A 24,113-nucleotide genomic window follows, 5' to 3' on the forward strand; every position below is an offset into this window, starting at 1 on the left:
AAATAAGTGTACTTAGTAGTATCCATCCGCTTCCACTCACAAAGTAACTTTCAACACATCGTGCCAGTTAGGAGGGTAAAGTGCAAGGACAAGGAGGAGGAGGGAAGCGGGTCAAGTCTCAAATGGCAAACTGGCGCCTCTGTCCCCTCTGATGTAATTGATATCAGGCACCCAAAATCCTCTGTTTGGCCTCTCACATCATTCCGCACCAATGCCACCAGGGGGAAGGAGGGCAGGCCATCATTGGACAGGATGAGCACCTTGCTGTTGGAAGTAATTTAGTGCATCATCTTGTTTCAGCGTCTTTGGCTTGTGCATGGATAAGAGGTATTTCCCTCGAGAGCTGACCTTTCTGCTTCCGGTGTCGCAACATCTCCAAGAGAGCAAATATACGAGAGATATTTCGGATTGAATGCGATGCAGGCAGCATTGGCGGGCGAGGTGAACAAAGCGATAGAGTCAAAAGAGGAAGTGAGGAGGGGGTTCAGTCTCCTGGGTGGGCCTGGAATCAAAGCGGAAAAGTAATAATAGAGTGGAGGAGATTGATGATCACCTCTGAGCTTAATGTGTACACCAGGGAGACGGAGACGGACTAAAATAGCTTATGAAAAAGATTTTGCACGTCCTTTTTTGCCTTGGCTTGTTGACTCAAAAAACACGCAACATGCGGCCATAACTTTACATCTATTACTTATGTCCCTATTGAGGTCTGTACGCCAAAAAACAAAAGATGCTATCATTTGTTGTCATAGTGATGTCGGTGGAAATGTTGAAAACAAAGTGTAACATTTTCCCTCTCTTTCCACAGAGTGGCAGTGACACGGGGCAACAGGTGGGGAAAAAAGGGGGTCAGAGGGGGACGAAGAAAGACAAAAAGTCAGGACCTGGCCGCGTATGGAAGGACGTGCTGCTAATTAGCCGCTAGAGTGTCAAAGGTCAGTGTGGTTGTCTGATGTCACCATTAAGGGATGGCTTCCAGATGTTGTGTTCTTGTCTTCTTTAATGTGCAACTTAAACACTTCATCTGTTTACGCCCAAAATCCATTAATTGCTCTTAGCTTGCTAGCTTATTGTTTTACAAGTCAAGCTAATGACAACTCGAATGTTCGAATGCTTTTACCACTTTTCAGAGCTGTATCCCAAATTCTCTCTTTACAGAAATAATAATGTACTGCCGAATTAATTTAGTGTTTGCCCTTCCCTGGTAATTGAGTAATAGTTTTGTCTTTATACAATTGACACATTAACACATAATGGTTAAGTGGGACACCCAATATGTGTACATATGTACACATTGAGTTTTCTTTATATATATATATATATCTATTTATATTATATGTGTTTGTGTATGTATATATGTATATGTAAATAATATACATAAATAAATAGTAGAAGGAAAACAAAATCACATTCATATATTAAGACATTTTTGTGCCATGTCAGCGCATCAACTGGAATTAAATCTTACGTGATATGAAATGTATATTGTATATGTATATTTAAATGTCTATATATATAGATGTATATGTACTGTATATGTATATATGTATGTGTATTTATGTATATTTGAATATGTATGTACTGTATGTATGTATATGTGTGTGTATATATATATATATATATATACATATATATATAGATATATATATATATGTATATATATATATATATATATATATATATATGTATACATATATAGATGTATACATCTATATGTATATATAGGTAAATATATGTATATATATCTATACAGTATATATGTATACAGTATATATGTGTGTATATGTATACTGTATATATGCATATATCTATATGTGTATATATACAGTATATATGTGTGTGTGTGTGTATGTATATATACAGTATATATGTGTATATATGTATATGTGTGTGTGTGTATATATATATATACCGTAATTTCCGGACTATAAGCCGCTACTTTTTCCCCTCGTTCTGGTCCCTGCGGCTTATACAAGGGTGCGGCTTATTTACGGCCTGTTCTTCTCCGACACCGACGAAGAGGATTTCGGTGGTTTTAGTACGCAGGAGGAAGACGATGACACAATGATTAAAGACCGACTTTTCATATACCGGTAGGCTGGTTATTTTGATAACGTACAGGCGAGCACTTTGTATTACTTTGCACCGTTGTATTATTTGTACTCTGCACGAATGCTGTTCGCCATGTCAAAGATGTGAAAGTTTGATTGAATGATTGAAAGATGTATTGTTAATAAATGGGATGCTTTGGGTTCCCAAACAGTCATCTCTGTCCCGACAATCCCCTCCGTGGTAGCAGGAACCCCTATATACTACGGTAATTACACAACAAAACCCTGCGGCTTATAGTCGGGTGCGGCTTATATATGGAGCAATCTGTATTTTCCCCTAAATTTAGCTGGTGCGGCTTATAGTCCGGAAATTACGGTATATATATATATATACGTATGTATATATATATGTATATATATATATATATATATATTAGGGTTGTGAATGATAAACCGATGCAACCGAGTATTCGGTTCAACAAGTGAGCGATTAGATTGCATCGGTAGCAGACTCCTCAATCAATGCGAATAATCCATGAATTCCTAGCTAAATCGGTTATAGAGTCATGGATCGGTTATCGCTAGACTTTGCATGGGTTGGCTAGATTACAATATGCGTCAGCGTCTCTAAAACAACGCGAGAGCTGAAGCTACTCGCCAAACACGGTAGCCGCCTAGCTGGTATTAGCACGAGTGATAAACAAGAGACAACACGGAAAATGAATGTGGAGGAGAACGAAAGCGTCAGTCTGACCGAAGGTGATAATGGACCGAGAAAGATTTTCAAAAAACCCACTACAGTGGTGGAAAGAGCAGCAGGACTTGCCACTGCTGTCATCTCTGGCTAAAAGACACCTCTGCAACCTGTTGTGCCGGGAAACGCACCCCTGCCGTAAAATGCACCCCCTTACGCGGGATTGCGCTGACGTCACTCGTCTCGAAAAGTATATCTAAACTCGGCTGTAATGACCGAAGTGGCTGAAATCGCCTCTTTTAAATCGCCTCTTTCGGCATAAAAAAGTACATAAAGTGAAATAATCCAAGTTTTCTTTACTTGTGGATGGATTACAAATTGTGAGCCTTAAATTATTTCGCCGTCATTCAAGTGGCTGAAATCGCCTCTTTCGGCATCAAAAAGGACATCAAGTGAAACACACGGAATCTGAACGTGTGTTCAGTACTGTGGGAGACATTGTTTCCACAAAACGTAGTCTGCTCAAACATGAGCATGTGGATCAGTTGATTTTCCTTAAAAAAAAAATCTGCCCTCCAAAAAAGCAGAGGACAGTGATGATGAAAATGCACAGGCATATTGTAAGTGAACTACTGCTTTTTGACCTGGGAAACGGTACCTCACACACAGTAGTTTGATTTTTCTTTTTACATATGTATTTATTTTCTCTATTCTTTTACACAAAGCACTTGTCACTATGCTCATTGTTGCCACATTTTGAGATGTGTACTAGGTGTACGTAACTTGTTTACATTGTAATGTTTCACCTTTGTTACCTACCTCTAGTGTTCATTGTTACCTACCTCTGGTGTTCAAAACACTATATGCTCAGGTTGAAATATTGAATCTTTGTTACCTACCTCTAGTGTTCAAAACTATGCTCAGGCTGAAATATTGCACTTTGTTGTTACTATTCTGTGCTACTTTTACCTCTGGAGTTCCCATCCTACAATTCAGCCAGAATTTTTTTGGTCCATGTCTAAAGATAAATACATTGACGTGTGATTTTGTTATTCTGTTTTTTTTTGCCAGTGCCGTAAGGCCACAATGCTTGGGGATTTGGAGTCTTGAATATTAACCGTCAAATCGAATCGTATCGTTCGGAATCGAATCGAATCGAATCGGTCTGTAATAAAAGGATATCGTTTTTTAATCGAATCGTAACCTGTGTATCTAGATGCATATCGAATCGTTTATCAGAGAGAGATGTGCAACCCTAATATATATACACTACCGTTCAAAAGTTTGGGGTCACCCAAACAGTTTTGTGGAATAGCCTTCATTTCTAAGAAGAAGAATAGACTGTCGAGTTTCAGATGAAAGTTCTCTTTTTCTGGCCATTTTAAGCGTTTAATTGACCCCACAAATGTGATGCTCCAGAAACTCAATCTGCTCAAAGGAAGGTCAGTTTTGTTGCTTCTGTAACGAGCTAAACTGTTTTCAGATGTGTGAACATGATTGCACAAGGGTTTTCTAATCATCAATTAGCCTTCTGAGCCAATGAGCAAACACATTGTACCATTAGAACACTGGAGTGATAGTTGCTGGAAATGGGCCTCTAAACACCTATGTAGATATTGCACCAAAAACCAGACATTTGCAGCTAGAACAGTCATTTACCACATTAGCAATGTATAGAGTGTATTTCTTTAAAGTTATCTTCATTGAAAAGTACTGTGCTTTTCCTTAAAAAATAAGGACATTTCAATGTGACCCCAAACTTTTGAACGGTAGTGTATATATATATATATATATATATATATATATATATATATATATATATATATATATATATATATATATATATATATATATATATATATATATATATACGTATATATATATATATATATATATATATATATATATATATATATATATATATATATATATATATATATATATATATATATATATACGTATATATATATATATATATATATATATATATATATATATATATATATATATATATACGTATATATATATATGTATATATATATATATATATATATATATATATATATATATATATATATATATATATATATATATATATATACATACGTATATATACTATATATATCTTATTCACCATTTGATTGGCAGCAGTTAAAGGGTTATGTTTAAAAGCTCATACCAGCATTCTTCCCTCCTTGGCACTCAGCATCAAGGGTTGGAATTGGGGGTTAAATCACCAAAAATGATTCCCGGGCGCGGCGCCGCTGCTGCTCACTGCTCCCTTCACCTCCCAGGGGGTGATCAGGGGGATGGGTCAAATGCAGAGGACAAATTTCATTACACCTAGTGTGTGTGACAGTCATTAGTACTTTAACTTAACTTTAACTTTACACATACAAACTGTAGCACACAAAAAAGCCCATTTAATAAAAAAAACTTTATTATGGTCTTACCTTTACTTATAAATGAAGTCCATGCGCCGCTCCTTCTGAACAAAAGCATCGATAACTTGTTTATAGAAGTCTTCCTTATCTTTCTTCAGTTTTAAAAGTCCCTCTGTCTCGATGGAGATCTTTCTTTAATTATTACCTCCTGCTTCGAATGAAAGTCCAGTTTAGAAAACTGTTTTATTTTAGATATGTAATCCTCTATGTTAAAAGTCCAGGCGATGGGGAAAAAATAAACAATCGCTAACTGTTTGCTTGTTGTCACTTATTCTGCAGCCGAGTAGTCACAAAATTGATCCCTGGGATCACTAGCGCCCTCTACCACCATGAGGCGGGATTACTGTGAGCCTCAGCCAGTACGTCTTCGCAGCAGTTTTATGATTGCTCAGCACAAGAAATACGTTACACACATACAGTTGTTGACAAAATACACTGTACATTATATACCTCAGCTAACTAAATTATGGAAATGTATAATATAATTCATATAGCAATACGGTCTCACTGCACAGCAGGCCAGCAGTTAGCCGAGTCATTGCGCAATCCTTGGTGAGGCTCAACGGGCTGCTGACTCACTGCAAGTCTCTTCTCAGTATTTGAACGGCAAATGTGAAAATTCAGAGATTTTGAATACAAATAATCTAAAACTGGTGAAGTTAAATGGAAAATAACTTTATAGTATAATCACTGGATACATATAACAATTTAATTATTTTTTTGTCTTTTTAAATTTTTTTTCTTTCCATGATAGCACGTGAGGCCCCGCCTCACTTGCCTCCCCTGACTGCACGTCATTGATATATATATACACAATATATGTATATGTATACTGTATGTATATATACATATATATGTATGTATATATGTATATCCATCCATCCATCCATCCATCTATTTTCTACCACTTGTCCCTTTCGGGGTCGCGGGGGGTGCTTGAGCCTATCTCAGCTGCATTCGGGCGGAAGGCGGGGTACACCCTGGACAAGTCGCCACCTCATCACAGGGCCAATACAAATAGACAGACAACATTCACACTCACATTCACACACTAGGGCCAATTTAGTGTTGCCAATCAACCTATCCCCAGGTGCATGTCTTTGGAGGTGGGAGGAAGCCGGCGTACCCGGAGGGAACCCACGAAATGGAAAACATGCAAACTCCACACAGATTGTACTCAGGACCTTCGTATTGTGAGGCACATGCACTAACCCCTGTCACACCGTGCTGCCCGTATATATGTATATGCATATAATATTTGACATGCATATGTATTAGGGCTGTGAATCTTTGGGTATCCCACGATTCGATTCAATATCGATTCTTGGGGTCTTGATTCGATTCAAAATCGATTTTTTTTTTCAATTCAACACGATTCTCGATTCAAAAACGATTTTTCCCCGATTCAAAACGATTTTCTATTCATCCAATACATAGGATTTCAGCAGGATCTCCCCCAGTCTGCTGACATGCAAGCAGAGTAGTAGATTTTTGTAAAAAGCTTTATAATTGTAAAGGACAATGTTTTATCAACTGATTGCAATAACGTAAATTTGTTTTAACTATTAAATGAACCAAAAATACTTATTTTATCTTTGTGAAAATATTGGACACAATGTGTTGTCAAGCTTGTGAGATGCGATGCAAGTGTAAGCCACTGTGACACTATTGTTCTTTTTTTTTTAAAAATGTTAAATGTCTAATGATAATGTCAATGAGGGATTTTTAATCACTGCTATGTTGAAATTGTAACTAATATTGATACTGTTGTTGATAATATTCATTTTTGTTTCACTACTTTTGGGTTTGTTCTGTGTCGTGTTTGTGTCTCCTCTCAATTGCTCTGTTTATTGCAGTTCTGAGTGTTGCTGGGTCGGGTTTGGTTTTGGAATTGGATTGCATTGTTATGGTATTGCTGTGTATTGTTTTGTTGGATTGATTAATTTAAAAAAAATAAAAATAAATATTAAAAAAATTTAAAAAATTTTTTTAAAAATGAGAATTGATTCTGAATCGCACAACATGAGAATCGCGATTCGAATTCGAATCGATTTTTCCCCACACCCCTAATATGTATATATGTATATGCATGTAAATGATTAGAGGTGGAACAGTTCACAAAATCCCCGGTTCAGATCCACCACGGTTTTTGGTTTGGTTCAGTATACATGTTGATCATTTTTAACACCCAGGAATTTCATACATCTATATCCATCCATCCATTTTCTACCGCTTGTCCCTTTCGGGGTCGTGGGGGGTGCTGGAGGCTACCTCAGCTGCATTCGAGCGGTAAGCAGTGTACACCCTATGTTTTTGTTAAATCAATTTTGTCATGCAATTATGTACAACCTGAAAGAATGAGGCAGTTTGCCTTTTAATGCATCATTAAAGCTGCTTGAGGCATTGCTAATTTCAACATGCCTTTCATTTATTGACAAAAACAATTCTATTTAACTGTCACCAAAATAGAGAGGAACAATTTTACATTCCCTTAAAAATTACATATTTAAAATACTGTATGTCTATTACCAGCTCCAAATAAATGAAAATGAAAATCAAGCTAAATTTAAATTTAAATGACCAAGCGTGTCACCAACTTAGCGAAGCATTTCAAGCGAATCACTGCTAGTCTGCACCATACTCAAGCAGAATGAGTCCAACACCAGCCAAGAATGTTAGAATGATATCTAAACAGTGGACGTTTATCCATGAAAATATGGGAAAGCTGCTGATGGTGTGTTTGACGGAGAAGCAGCTGCAAGGAGATACCTTAGAAGTTTGCTCTCCAAGGTAAACTGTCAGAAAGCACCTGTAAAAAATCATTTAGGCTATATTCTGATAAAATAAACACAATTAAATGTTTTGAAGACCACAACCAAATGTTTTTTTTTATGTAAAAAAAAAATCATAACATGACCCAGTAAAAGGGGAACTGCACTTTTTTAGAAATGTTGCCTATTGTTCACAATCCTTGTGACAGACAAGAAGATAACGTTTTTTTTGCAATCTAATTTGTAATAATCGGGCTCGTTCTAGGTGGCTAGCAATGCAGTTAATGGGACCAATGCATATTGCCTCTAAATCACTTTGAAAATGCATCTAAAAACCACCAACAATACATCATTTACGTTCCGTAACCTGTATAATAATCAAGCTGTTGCAACATTGTTATTGAAAGAGCAAACACTGAGGAACTCTTTTTCTAGCGTAGTAACACTTCGTCTTGCGACGGCATGCTACAGCATTAGCCGTAAGCTAGCTACAGCAAGAGGTAAGCTAGCTACTGCGTCAACAGCTGAATGGCTGTAATGCAAAACACTGCGATAGGACAGCAATCTGTACTGACTGAAAAACATGAAAGTATTAGACCACATTTGTTTTGTTTATACACGGTGATGTGCTGTATGTATGATAATCAATATTATAGTGACTCTGTTGATGGTTATTTGTCTGTTTGGTCCAGCTGGCTGGGAAAGTTTTTTTTCCAGTCGAATTTGGGTAAGCACGCCATTTATGTTGGCATAGCTTGGCTCCAAGTTCCACATTTGCACAGTCAAGTCACACCGACATCACTTTTTTGGCTTCCGTCTGTTCCAACGATTCAGTCTCTTATGGTGCTCGCGTCTAGAAGCAGTAGTTCATCCTCTGTATATTCAGCTTCAAAAAGATAAGGTTGTGAATCCTCATTTGTCCGAAAATAGTCGTCTTCGTTGTCTCTTACCAAGTCTGCCATAATTAGAAAACGCTCGGGTTTGTTTCCAATAGTAGGAACACACATTTGTTGCAGGAAGTCGGAAGTGCACTGCCATTGAAACGCAAATAAATGCTCTGAGGAATTAGTTCAAACAATGCTTAAAAAGACCAAAATACAGTAAATATTGTACATATTACATATTGTTACGAACGCGTCTGTTACTACATTATATGTAGATATGCAGTGTGTATATAAAACATTGATGGAGGGTTTTGAAGTTGTCTTAGAGGCTACAATGGTGACTCCCATTAGCCGCATTTTGCAAGCGCTTTTTTTTATCATCTTCAGAATCCTAAAAAAAAAAAAAAAATGTGTGTTGAAAATGATTGTCTCTCATGATGATTGCGAACAATAGGCAAAATCCCGAAAAAGTGCAGTTCCCCTCAATATTGATTTCAATTAATTTCAATAGGGTATGTTAATTTGAAATACACGTTTTTGCGTTAAGAGCTCTGTCATTTGAAGTATTGATGCTTATTGATAGTTCCAAATGAAATGAAAATGCAAATCAAGCTAAATTTGAATTATTTTCAGCTAGGCTATAGGCAAGAGCTGCAGGTATTTAGAACAGTATTTACATTTTCAAATGTATATTGGGTATGAAACTGAGCGATACGGAAGTTTAATTTGACACAATTAAATTGGGACATTCCAGCCGTTTATCTTTTTAGAGTAAATAAAACAAGGAAAAGACATAGAGTATATTTCCTTCTTTAATACTGGAAAACATCCCACAAGTTGTCTGTGTCACTGGGAATTAAACTGTGAATAAACAAGAACATGAAAAATGGAAATAAAGCAGTTGCTTGGGAGTCTGTAAAAGAAATAACAACTGTAATCTCTGAGTGAAGCCGGGGGCGAGAAAAACATCATCCATCTTTGTCCTAGCACTCCAGCTCTCTGTCCATTATCGCAGCCACACACCCCGCAACCCCCCACCCCTCGCCCTCTTTGCTCCCCCAGCACACACATTGCTTCTTCTCGGTTCAAGTCCATCTGAAGAGGCAGAACATCAAACTAAAACAACAAAAAGCGAGGTTGCGGAGAGTGCAAATACCCAGCGGGGAGTGTAGGGGTACAGGATGCTGTGGACAATAAGAGAGAGTTATGAACATGTTTATTGCAGTGGAAATATTATTATTAAAAATAATTAAAAACAAAAGAGAACACAGTCCTTTCTGATACTTGGTGACAAGAACATCCGACGGGAGGAGGGATTCCTGCAAAATAAGACTAATATTCAGACACAGCGTGGGTTAATGGCCTGGAAGTCTTCTTTTCTACAGTATGATGGAGTTTATTGTCTGGAATGTGTACACACACACACACACACACACACACACACACACACACACACACACACACACACACACACACACACACACACACACACACACACACACACACACACACACACACACACACACACAGACATTTATCTGCATATAGCATGTGATGGATAAATGTAAAAGTTGTCGGTTAAGTTAAAAGTGTGGATGGTGACAAGAACGCCCAAAAGTAATCTTGAACAATGTTTGAAGGGAATGTTTTGCATCAGCATGATGATGGCAAGCGATATATGTCATTTGCACACTTTTTAAAAAAAAATAATATTTATTTATTCATTTGATAGGGAAATCATAATACAGGTACTGAGAAAACAGACACTTTTTTTTTTCTTCTCCCCCCCCCAAAACAAATAAATAAATAATCAAAAAATAAAATAAAACATAATAATAAATAAATATATATACAAAAATAAAATAAGAATAATGTAAGTAAAAGCTAGTAGCGAGGTAGAGCATGATTCAGCTTCCAGTCTGCACCAACTCAATTCAGGTTTGTGGATCCAAGAAATAATTTTATGTACTGTATGTTGGCTTCCCAATAGTAAAATCTTAAATTAGGGAGTGACAAACCACCTACAGACCTGTGCCTCTGTAAAAAGTATTCTTTTTTGCGCAGGTTTGCCGAATGTTGTGGCCGGTCGAGAGGTGTATATACAACATAAAAATCAGACACAAACAAGATGTGACGGAGCGTCAATAGTTGTCCATTCTAGCTCCTTTGGAAATAATTTGTTTGAGGGTCAGTATAAACGTTTGGGTAACTGTACAGGCAATGTTCTTGGTCATATCTGTCCATCCATTTTCTACTGCTTGTCCATATCTGGGTTAAGGCAGGGTACACCCAACACAGACAGACAACCATTCACACTCACATTCACATTTAGTGTTGCCAATCAGCCGGACAGAACCTACGTAGTCACGGGGAGAACATGCAAACTCCACACAGCCAGGACCTTCTCGCTGTGAGGCACGAGCGCTAACCACACTGTGACACCGTGCTGTCTAGTCATATTCATTAAATATTCAAAATGTAAAAAAAAAACAAGTTAGACTGTTAAAATACAATAACAACAATCTGTGAAGTAAAGTGTAAGGTAAATGTTCAGTTCAGTTCAGTTTCAGTTTATTTGGAACATGCATACGATACAATGTAATGCGCCACATATTTCCAGTTGTTTCATTACAGCACGTCTGAAAAGGAGTAGGAAGAAGCAGAGCTTCATTAATCCTACCCCTTTTCATTCCATAGCAATTCTATCCCATTTCCTTGTTCTCTGTAATAGAACAGTGAATGAATAAATAATAAATAATTAATATAACATAGTAAGTAAACAAATATTAAATACATAACTAATCTTTATCTCAAAAGAAAAAAAAAGTGTTCATGATGTTCATCATAATTCTTGCTCTGTGAACTTTGTGAACACTTGTAGTTTAAACAGTCTATTAAACTGAATCATATTGTTGCTTTGTTTAATTTATTTGGTTGATCCGTTCCATGATTTAATTCCACATACATATATACTAAAGGTATTAGGTGTTGTACGCGCATTCAAATGTTTTAAATTAGATTTTCCTCTAAGGTTATATTTCTCCTCTTGTTGAGAAGAATTGTTGTACATTCTCGGCTAGCAGGTTATAGTTTGCTTTGTACATAATTTTAGCTGTTTGCAAATGCACCAAATCGTTTAATTCCGATTGAAATGATAATCAGGGAGGTCTTCCTCCCCTGACCTAAACCCTATTGCGAGATTATGGACCCCTTTTGAACACATTTTCAAGCCAAACTTCAATTTTACCTCCTTAAATAGTCCTTTTTGAGTTTTTTAACATTTGGTATTGAACAAAAGTTATGTAGTTCTAAGGAATAATTTTTTTTAAAAGTCAAATAATTGTGTACACAGTGTATTCGTGTGCATCACTGGGTGGTAGTTTTCCAGAGCACTGCTCTCTGTCACTCTGAGCGAATCTTCAGTTTATAAACAAAAGAGTGGGACACTGCTCAGTTTTCTATCTCCCATTGAAGCGTTTGTGTGTGTGAGCCTCCTGCACTCCACTAAAACCTGGACTGCATCCCCTCTGCTTCTCCTCTTACTCCTCTTCATCCCAGTTTGCCCACTTGAGCCTCTGGTGTGTCTGCTTGGCTAAAGCTGTAAAGTCTAGCCACATCACAGAGAGTCAAAATAGTCACGCATAAACAAACTTTTACAACTAAGATACACACAAACAGTTGATATGTTGCAAGTGTGTTTGCTTGACACAAAAACAAATAAAGTGTCAGTTTTCTTATGCCAAACCTTTCATATGATTGGGACTTTAAAGGAAATGTTCCTACAAATGCAGCCCGCATTCGATTAACAAAAGCACAGAAACTAAGTAAGCCGTTAGTGGTGGGAAAAACTATTAATATGTCAATGTATCGCAATACTTTTTCTAACAATATGATATAGATTTTTATGTATTAATATACATTTTTTATTTCCTTTAACGTCATGTTTTGGGCTGATTTTAAATACAACTTTTGCTCAGTAAAGTAGGTAAGTCAATTTTATTCATACATCACATAAAGTGCTTCACATGGATAAAATACAAACAGTACAATCAAAATAAGCATATTGCATGATGCAATAACAGAGACATTGCAAATTAAATAATACATATGGTAGTAAAAATAAATAATAATAATTGATATGTGAAATAATAAAAATGATAACGGAATATTACTGACACACTCTTAAATGTGTTTTTAGTTTAAGAATGTCCACAGAAGGGGCAGCTCTCAGGTCATGAATGTGGTGTTAGTTATGAGCAAGGCAGTGCAAGGAGTCAACAGATAAAAAGCAAAGGACATTTTTGGACATTTAAAGGGGTTGTACAATGCAAAACTCACATTTATTGCCGGTAGTTCCTCTGCACTAGCACTTATAGCAGACCTGGGCAAATTGCGGCCCGTTAAGCTTTTCAATCTGGCCCGCCGGACATTCCCAAGTCATTTTGCTAGATCTCTAAGATGGAAACTGTAGCTGCCATTATGATGTGCAGTGATGTTTTCAAATGACCGTAAGTCTTTCAATGGTTGGAATTTGTGCTTTTGCATAATATACTAGTTACTATGGTAATCTAATTAGTTACTATGGTAATCTAAGTCACAGCAGCTCAGACGAGGCACCAAGCAGTGTGGGTGGGGAGCGTTTCCACAGAGTGTTTCCAGAGCAACCAGCCTGAAATGCGGGTGTCAGGGACAGACGCGGAAGGAGATTTTTACAACGAAGTTCTAAAGCATAGTGATGTATCAGATTGTAGGTGAGTTGTTTTTTTTTACCCTTCGCATTCATATTTTGCTGTGTTTGTTGCATTTTTCTTGTGTTTCGCTTGATTGTAAAATATGTGGCTCGAGGGAGGGGGGGTGTTGTGACGTTCATACGTTGTCAATATTCAGTGTTTTATCGTTCATAGATAATATTGTAAATCCCACATTCTTTATTTTCATGTACATTCTGGGTGTCTCATTCAGAAACATTTTTTTAAATTCCATTCCGTTTTTAAGGCGGTCTGTCATAAAGTTTTTAGTATTCAATCAGACATTGTGAGGTTTTGTATTAGTGTTCCTAAAAATAGATATACCGGCCCTCAGACACATTTGTTTCTTAAAATTTTGCCCCCCCAGTCAAAATAATGGCCCATGTCTGGCTTATAGTAACAATATCGCTAATATTTGGTTAATCTGCAGGTCACAACATGTAAATTTTGGCAGTTTTTTAAAGGGGAATTTTGGGAGCAATAGATTACTCGCTTAGCTACATTGGCCTTGTGGCTCAGTGGCTCTTGTGGTTAGAGTATCTGCCCTGAGACTGGAAGGTTGTGAGTTCAATCCCCGGCCGAGTCATACCAAAGACTATAAAAAAAATGGGACCCATTGCCTTCCTGCTAGGCACTCAGCATCAAGGATTGGAATTGGGGGTTAAATCACCAAATGATTCCCGAGCGCGGCACATGCTGCTGCTCACTGCTCCCCTCACCACCCAGGGGGTGAACATGGGGATGGGTCAAATGCAGAGGACACATTTCACCACACCCAGTGTGTGTGTGACAATCGTTTGGACTTTAACATTAACATTTAACTTCAACATTGTTAGCCACCTCGTACTTGCCATATATTACAAATTAGAATGCATACAAAAAGAGAGACATACGTGTTCTTGTCCTACATGAGGGTTGTGAAAGATAGGCAAAAAAAAAAAAAAAAGTGCAGTTCCCCTTTTACATGGCAAAAAAACTTAATCTACTTTCTGTACAAGTGCAATAAATGTAAAACGGTCATTTGACTTATATGGTTTTTGCCTCAGTTTGTCGAAATAATAATGACTGTCATCTAGTGTACGTTCATACAACTTGTATTTTAGGCTGCATTTTACATTTATCATTGAACTATATATTGCCATATATCATCATATCAGAATACTGCAATAGTGTATTATATTTTGTGACTAAGTATAGGGAATATGAGTGTTGAAAATGGTTTATTTACAGCTTTACTTTGATTCTTATTTATCTGATTCTAAATCGATTCAAAATTTTCAAGAATGTTTTTTTTAAAAGACGTTTTTAGACCATTGCCGCACTTACTTACTATACATCCTTTTTCAGCAGCCAAGAGAACCTTTTGTAACCTATAACCTGTTTTGAAAAGGTTTTATTATTATTTTCATACCAAATGATATTTTGCTAGGATCTGTTTGAATCGAGAATCGTGCTGAATGGAGAATTTATTCTGAATCGAATCGTCACCCCAAGAATCAGAATCGATTTCAATCGTGACTTGTTTTAAGATTTACATCTCTAATTGTTATACATATGGTATCGCAAAGTCCTTGCCAAGACTAGCCCTACAACACGTGTGATTTTTTGTGTGGTCACCCGACTTTGTGGAATGATACTGTATGCTGATTTGTTTCGTGCAACATTTGGTCGTATGATAACCTAGAGCAGGGGCCGGCAACCCAAAATGTTGAAAGAGCCATATTGGACCAAAAATACAAAAAAACAAATCTGGGGCCGCAAAAAATTAAAAGCCTTATATATGTGTTAAAATGAAGGCAACACATGATGTAAGTGTTTATTATAGCTATGTTAGACTGCAAGCTCTTATCTGTGAGGCGGGGGCGGTATTTGGATTTGATGTTGTTCATGTTTGAGAATATCTGTTTGCACAGGTATTTGTTTTGTTTGCCTGGCACCATGCCGTGCTGAAAGAAACGTGTGTCGCAGGCTGACGCAAATCTTCGTTGGCAGAAATGTTGAAATGTAATATTTATTCTACATATTTTTACAACATTGGAAAACTAGTGTGAGAATGTGAGTGTGAATGTTGTCTCTCTATCTGTGTTGGCCCTGCGACGAGGTGGCGACATGTCCAGGGTGTACCCCCGCCTTTCGCCTGAATGCAAATGAGATAGGCTCCAGCACCCCCTGCGACCCCGAAAGGGACAAGCGGTAGAAAATGGATGGATGGATGGATGGAAAACATTGGTAAAACAGAGGCTTTTCCGAGAGTGAGACAACACCTGGAAATGACTGTCTTAGAATGGCCAAAGGTATAGATGTGTGCGTCCAAGTTAAAGGAAAAGGCAGGCTGTCTTTTTCTAATAGATTTATTACAATCTTTGGTAAGCTAGGTAATGTTTTCTGTGGTCTGGAACAACACGGTAACGTTTGCTGTGGTCTGGAACAACATGGTAACGTTTGCTGTGGTCTCGAACAGCACGGTAACGTTTGCTGTGGTCTGGAACAACAGGGCACACAAACAAATATCACAAATGCAGCCAATATTACATACAGATAATGTGTCATGAGACATGCAAATATAAATGAAATACACAGAGGAGGACATAAGTAAAGGAAATTAAATGAGCTCAAATATACCTACAAATTAAAGTTAAAGTTAAGTTAAAGTACCAATGATTGTCACACACACACTAGGTGTGGTGAAATTTGTCCTCTGCATTTGACCCATCCCCTTGATCACCCCCTGGGAGGTGAGGGGAGCAGTGGGCAGCAGCGTAGCCGTGCCCGGGAATCATTTTTGGTGATTTAACCCCCAATTCCAACCCTTGATGCTGAGTGCCAAGCAGGGAGGTAATGGGTCCCATTTTTATAGTCTTTGGTATGACCCGGCCGGGGTTTGAACTCACAACCTACCGATCTCAGGGCGGACACTCTAACCACTAATGAGGCATAATGATGTAATATGTACATACAGCTAGCCTGAATAGCATTTTAAAATCAAATAACTTGCAGCCATGGATTGACCAAATATGCCTGATAACTACTCCACACAAGTCAATGACAACAACAAAGCTCACCTTTGTGCATTATTGCAGTGGTCTCCAACCACTGGTCCGTGGACCGATTGGTACCGGGCCGCACAAGAAATTAAAAAAATAAATAAAAATAATATATATATATTTTTTTATTAAATCAACATAAAAATACAATATATACATTATATATCAATCTAGATCAATACAGTCTGCAGGGATACAGTCCGTAAGCACACATGATTGTATTTCTTTATGACAAAAAAAAAACATATTCCCCCTCCCCACCTCTGGTCCGTGGGACAAATTTTCAAGCGTTGACCGGTCCGCAGCTACAAAAATGTTGGGGACCACTGCATTAATGCACAACAGAAAACGTTTGGTGGACAAAATGAGACAAAAAAAGGATTGGCAAAAAACATGTCTTTCTGTGGCAGCATCGGAGAAAGTTGTACATGTTAACAAACTACGATGAGTTCACGGATCGCTGAAATTAGTAGGACAAAACCGTGCTTGCCAAATACTTTCATCAGTGAAGTATGTTTAATATAAACAGTGGGATTTCTAACAATTAGTAAGGTTTGTGTCATGTTTGTCCTACTACAGAAACCATATTAAAACAAACTTTTTCCATTTTCACACAACTCTGAATGAGGTCCAGGGAGCCACTAGCGTGGCGCTAAAGAGCAGCATGCGGCTCTAGAGCCGTGGGTTGCTGACCCCCGACCTAGAGGGTTTACAAAAACCAGGGCAAACTTTTGTTGAAAACTGAATCATACAAAAAGTGTGGCAAACAAAAAAGCGAGGTATGGTGTAGTTTGCAGTGGTGTACGAGCAGAACTTTGAATACAGCCTTTGTATTGGACCTGTTTTTTTCCCTTGCGCAAATGTAGGTTAATGATCTCACTCCATCCTATCTTCGGAGTTAGCTCTCCCAACAACAGAGCACTGATACAGACATGCACTCGTTATCTATGTCTTGCACTATCAGAGCCCAGGAAGGCAGATACAGCTAGGAGTAGTCCCTAAACGTACCACGTTACGCCTCCCTGCATGCGTCCCAGCAGAGGAGCTGATACACCCCAACATAACCTGCCAATATTACCGGATGAAGCAAACGTCCACTGCTGATATTCCGGGATGTGTTGACTGCTCTGATACAAAGGCCAGCGCCCGGGCGGAGACATTACACACATGCCCCTCTGCCTCCCTTTTACTCCTTTCAGAGCCCCCACCCAAACCCATGATAAAGACACCTTCTTGGCTACTTATTGTCCCGCCTCCCAAGCCTGATGCAAAGGGAGCAAACTTGTACAAGCATTTGACTTGCATGCGCACATACTGTACGCACACGTAACTGCAAGCCTAGTAGTAATATATTATGTACGTATAAATAAACATGACAGTAATGTTCAGCTAGTGAGAGGAAAACTGAATGATGACAAAGACTCTATCAAATATTTAATCCTACTTTATACTGTATATTATTGGAGGCCTGCTAGTGACCACCTGTGTTTTTGTTGTTCCAGAAAATGTTCTTCCTTTTCATCGTGTGACGTCAGTACCCTGTATTTTGCCTTAATACATGTTTATATTCATTAATCAATCAAACTCAATCAAACTTTATTTGTAAAGCGCTTTTCATACATAAAAGAAATGCAACGCAAAGTGTTTTACAAAGTTGAAAACAATACCCTGGTGACCCAGATCCCCCATTATCACATATGTACGCACGAACGCACGTACCAAACACAAACACACACACACACACACACACACACACACACACACACACACACACACACACACACACACACACACACACACACACACACACACACACACACACACACACACACACACACACACACACACACACACACACACACACATACACACACACACACACACACACACACATTTGCAACTATGCAACTATATGGACAAATGATTGCATGGCTGAGTACAGAGGAGACATATGTGTAAACACTATCACAGGAGCCATCTGCACCAGGAGGTCATCAGACCATGGCCACCAGGACGCTGACACAAAAGCGCCCTCACAAGCACGGCCGATAAAATAAAAATCATAAAACTTGTAAAATAGTAAGAACCATGAGTAGAGATAAAAAAGAAAATACTTGAAAATGCTCGTTTCTAAGCTGCCTAATGAATTATGAATATACATTTACTTTTGTAAATGTACAGTGCATCCGGAAAGTATTCCCAGCACACCCCATTTTGTTCTGTCATAGCCTTACTCCAAAATCACATGTACATACTGTAAGTATTCACAGCCTTTGCTCAATACTTTGTTGATGCACCTTTGACAGCAATTACAGCCTCAAGTCTTTTTGAATACGATGCCACAAGCGTGGCACACCTATCTTTGGACGTTTCACCCATTCCTCTTTGCAGGACCTCTCAAGTTCCATCAGGTTGGATGCAAAGCGTCGGTTTTCCACCAGGATGTCTCTGTACATTGCTGCATTCATCTTAGTCTAGTCAGGGAGGTGACCAAAAACTCGATGGTCATTCTGTCAGAGCTACAGCATTCCTCTGTGGAGAGAGGAGAACCTTCCAGAAGGACAACCATCTCTGCAGCAATCCACCAATCAGGCCTGCCTGGTAGAGTGACCAGATAGAAGCCTTTTTTTTAGTAAAAAGTTTGCCAAAATGCACATGAAAGACTCTCAGACCATGAGAAAAAAAATTCCCTGGTCTAATGAGACTAAAATTGAACTCTTTGGCGTGAATGCCAGGCATCATGTTTGGAAGAAAAAAGTCACCGCTCATCACCAGGACAATATCATCCCTACAGTGCAGTATGGTGGTGGCGGCATCATGCTATGGGGCTGGTTTTCAGCATCAGGAAATGGGAGACTAGTCAGGATAGAGGGAAAGATGAATGCAGCAATGTAAAGAGAAATTCTTGATGAAAACCAACACTTCCCATCCAACCTGATGGAGCTTGAGAGGTGCTGCAAAAAGGAATGTGCAAACCTGCCCAAAGTAGTGTGCCAAGATTGTGGCACCGTATTCAAAAAGACTTGAGGCTGTAATTGCTGCCAAAGGTGCATCAAAAAGGAGTTGAGCAAAGGCTGTGAATACTTACACATGTGATTTTTTAGTTTTTTTTTTCAAATACATTTGCAAAAAAAAACATATTTTCACGTTGTCATTATGGTGTGTTGTCTGTAGATTTTTGAGGTAAAACATATATATATATTCAGCTTTGGAATAAGGCTGTAACATAACAAAATGTGGAAAAACTGAAGCACTGAATACTTTCCGGATGCACTGTAAATTCATAATCATATGTATCAGTATAATAAACTGTTTTTGTAACTTGTGTCCCTCAAGTTATAATACAGAGTATAAAAATGCAAAAAGTATTTTTAAAACATTTTAACATTTTATTCAATTGTAATATTAACAAAAATAGGGTCGGTACGCCTCAGGAAAATCCAATGTATAAATACAGGATACAATTGACTGCAAAGCACATATTTAATTAAGCAAAGTGTCCTTCACATTGATCTGATGACAGATTTAATTAATACCATTTAAAACAATTATTCAGACTGCCTTGAAAACTAGAATGAGTTACCTTTACCACTTTCCTAAAATTAGACTTGACTACGAAATACTGAATAATCATTGTCCTTTAGAAATGTTTTTACATATACTGTGTTACTTCTTATCCCAACTATACTTTTAGGTTTATTTTCTTATAAAAAACCCCAAAACAAAACAATATACTGTAGTTAAAATTCACACTTTAGTTGTGTCTCATGTTACCCTTACACATTACCCCCCTCTGAAAAATTTGGAATATTCCACCAGTCACATGGTTAATAGGAAGTTGCATCAATTCTCTGTAGGCCAAAAGTAAATTATTGTTCTGTATAGCTGATGATACTTTACTATTACGAGGAGTGATAGTAAAATCTCAGCACAGTTCTGTTACCTAAATTATTGTGTTGATGTTATTAGTTATTTTTTAAAATGATTGGCCCTGCGATGAGGTGGTGACTTGTCCAGGGTGTACCCCGCCTTCCGCCAGAATGCAGCTGGGATAGGCTCCAGCACCCCCCGCGACCACTTAAGGGACACGCGGTAGAAAATGGATGGATAGATGGATGGATCTTATTAGTGCCCACGTGCTATTAGCATAAATGCCATGTTCCTTCCTTTCATGTATTTGCTAATCCCATGCTTAAAAAGTCACACCTGTTACTTTCAGTCTTGTTACTAATGAGTCATGCCCGATTTATAAGCCCTATACAAAAATAAAATAAAGTTGCCTGAAGTGGATCAATACACATTTTCAGTAGTTTAATATTTGTATTATCAGATTTAGAGTTGTAAAAAGACGCAAATGTAAGTTTTATTTGGAGAGCATTACAACCAAAATGGCACCTAATCTCTTTGTGTCCAGACTTTAGGGACATCCTGAATTTCATTTGTTTCTAGCTTTTTCTTTATTACCAATATCTACAATCACTGAAACCCACTACTACCGACCACGCAGTCTGATAGTTTATATATAAATGATGAAATCTTAACATTGCAACACATGCCAATACGGCCGGTTTAGATTAATAAAGTGCAATTTTAAATGTACCGCGAAATATCCTGCTGAAAACGTCTCGGCATGATGACGTTTGCGCGTGACGTCACGGATTGTAGCGGACATTTTGGGACACCATTGTGGCCAGCTATTAAGTCGTCTGTTTTCATCGCAAAATTCCACAGTATTCTGGACATCTGTGTTGGTGAATTTTTTGCAATTTGTTTAATGAACAATGGAGATAGCAAAGAAGAAAGCTGTAGGTGGGAAGCGGTGTATTAGCGGCCGGCTGCAGCAACACAAACGCGTAGCGGCTACGTCGTAGCCGGTGTTTCATTGTTTACATTCCCAAACAATGACAGTCAAGCTTTACCATTGGCCTGTGGAGAACTGGGACAACATAGACTCTTACCAGGAGGACTTTGAGTTGGATACGCATGCTTGTGGAGATGGGACAACAGAGACTATTACCAGGAGGACTTTGAGTTGGATACGCGCTACCGTGAGTACGCAGCTGCGGCTTCCAAACATTTGATCGCTTGCCCGTCCGTGCGTGCCGCTATGTGCATGTCACGTATGTAACTTTGGGGAAATATATGTGCTGTATGAACTTTGGGGAGGTGAACGGTACTTTGGGCTGTGGGATTGAGTGTGTTGTGCAGGTGTTTGATTTGTATTGGCGGGTTATATGGATGGGAGGGGGGAGGTGTTTGTTATGTGGGATTCATTTGTGGCATATTAAATATAAACCTGGTTGTGTTGTGGCTAATAGTGTATATATACTGTATGTCTTGTGTTTATTTACTGTTTTAGTCATTCCCAGCTGAATATCAGGTCCCACCCACCTCTCACAGCATCTTCCCTATCTGAATCGCTTCCACTGCCCTCTAATCCTTCACTCTCACTTTCCTCATCCACAAATATTTCATCCTCCCTCAAATTAATGAGGAAATTGTCGCTTTCTCGGTCCGAGTCGCTCTCGCTGCTGGTGGCCATGATTGTAAACAATGTGCAGATGTGAGGAGCTCCACAACCTGTGACGTAACGCTACTTCCGGTACAGGCAAAGCTTTTTTTATCAGCGACCAAAAGTTGCGAACTTTATCGTCGATGTTCTCTACTAAATCCTTTCAGCAAAAATATGGCAATATCGCGAAATTATCAAGTATGACACATAGAATGGATCTGCTATCCCCGTTTAAATAAGAGAATCTCATTTCAGTAGGCCTTTAACCATTTTGTTACCAAATATGGTTGCCGTCAAAATAATACAATCAAAGTGTAGATAAAAACACGGACATGCAGTGGCAGGTCCAGTGAATGATGGCAGTGGACGACCTTAGTGGCACCCTCTCACATGACATTTCCACCTAATCTGTGTTTTCACGAGAGTGTATCAGTCGTCCCATGAGACACACACATAATGCTACCGGAGGCCAACAGGAGATGACTAAGGGGTGAGATGTGACTTGTGATAAAAAGCGGCTCTGACACACACACACACACACACACACTTGTCCATAGACACACACACACAGATCTCCAGGGACCCCCGACAATCCTCTGAACCCCAAGACTTAAGGCAGGAAGCAGACAAGTGCCTTGGTGTGTGCGTATTAGCTTCATTAGTGTGTGCACGTGTTTGTTTGTACGTGCGACTGCGAGCCAAGCTCCGGTCCACTTAGTAGCAGAGGACAGACGCTGAAGCATCTTGCCTTTGTGCTCTAATTGCAAACAGATGTGCCCCTTTGCTGTGTGCTCAGGGAAGCATTGCAAGCTAAAACTACAGTAATGTGGAAAAGCAGTTACACACAAACATACTATAAATGTTCTAGGTTTGTCACGATACCAAAATGTATTTCAATACTTTTCGGTACTTTTCTAAAAAAAGGGCACCAAAAAAAATGTCATTATTGGCTTTATTTTAACAAAAAATCTTACGATGCAATAAACATATGTTTCGTATTGCAATTTTGTCCTTAAATAAAATAGTGAACATACAAGACAACTTGTCTTTTAGTAGTAAGTAAGCAAACAAAGGCTCTTAATTTGTCTGCTGACGTATGCGTTAACATATTGTGTCATTTTCCATTATATTTTTTTGTCAAAATTATTAAGGACAAGTGGTAGAAAATGAATTATTAATCCTCTTGTTCATTTACTGTTAATATCTGCTTACTTTCTCTTTTAACATGTTGTATCTACACTAAGGCTGAAACGACGCGTCGACATAGTCGACGTCATCGGTTACGTAAATACGTCGACGCCGTTTTTGTGCGTCGACGCGTCGCATATTTACGTCACACTACCGTCATGGCGGACCGCAAAGCAGACGGTGCGAGCGAGGGGGAAAAATCACGCCAAAAGTCGTCAAAAGTGTGGGAGTATTTCAATACACGGCCTAATAATGTTGTTGTATGCACGCTGTGTCGAGCGGAAATGGCCTATCATAGCATCACAACGGCTATGAACGAACATTTGAAAAGAAAACCATCAACCATCAACTAGTCATTCGTCCGCGTGAGCATACGTTGTCATCATTACACAAAAACATGAATGTGTCATTTGTATCTGCTAGGGGTGTAACGGTACGTGTTTTGTATTGAACCGTTTCGGTACGGGGCTTTCAGTTCGGTACGGGGGTGTACCGAACGAGTTTCTAAGCTAAAGCTAAAGTGTTAACAAGCTGCTTTGCTCCTTCTGCCTCTTTCTCAGCACGCAGCATTGTCCCACCCACACAACCATCTGATTGGTACACACAAAGCGTTATACAAAGCGTTATCAGCCAATCAGCAGTGCGTATTCAAAACGTTACCAGCCAATCAGCAGTGCGTATTCAGAGCGCATGTAGTCAGCGCTTCAGCGTGGAGCAGATAGGTGTTTAGCAGGTGAGCATCAGGCAGCGGACTCTCCCCAAATGATAATAAACACC

The 24,113-nt window shown here is 38.6% G+C and overlaps 1 protein-coding gene across 1 annotated transcript in view; it reads left to right on the forward strand.

The window, feature by feature from the left end:
* Nucleotides 1–809: 809 nt before the first annotated feature.
* The window catches only part of tbpl1 (TBP-like 1), a 76,995-nt gene continuing 53,691 nt past the window's right edge, over nucleotides 810–24,113 (forward strand). Inside the window, exon 1 of the mRNA XM_062043524.1 lies at nucleotides 810–935. The gene's annotated coding sequence lies outside the window, so the exon portion shown is untranslated. The remainder of the gene's footprint in view (nucleotides 936–24,113) is intronic.

This window comes from Entelurus aequoreus, linkage group LG04 (assembly GCF_033978785.1).
Source record: "Entelurus aequoreus isolate RoL-2023_Sb linkage group LG04, RoL_Eaeq_v1.1, whole genome shotgun sequence".
In the NCBI taxonomy this organism is placed as follows: domain Eukaryota; kingdom Metazoa; phylum Chordata; class Actinopteri; order Syngnathiformes; family Syngnathidae; genus Entelurus; species Entelurus aequoreus.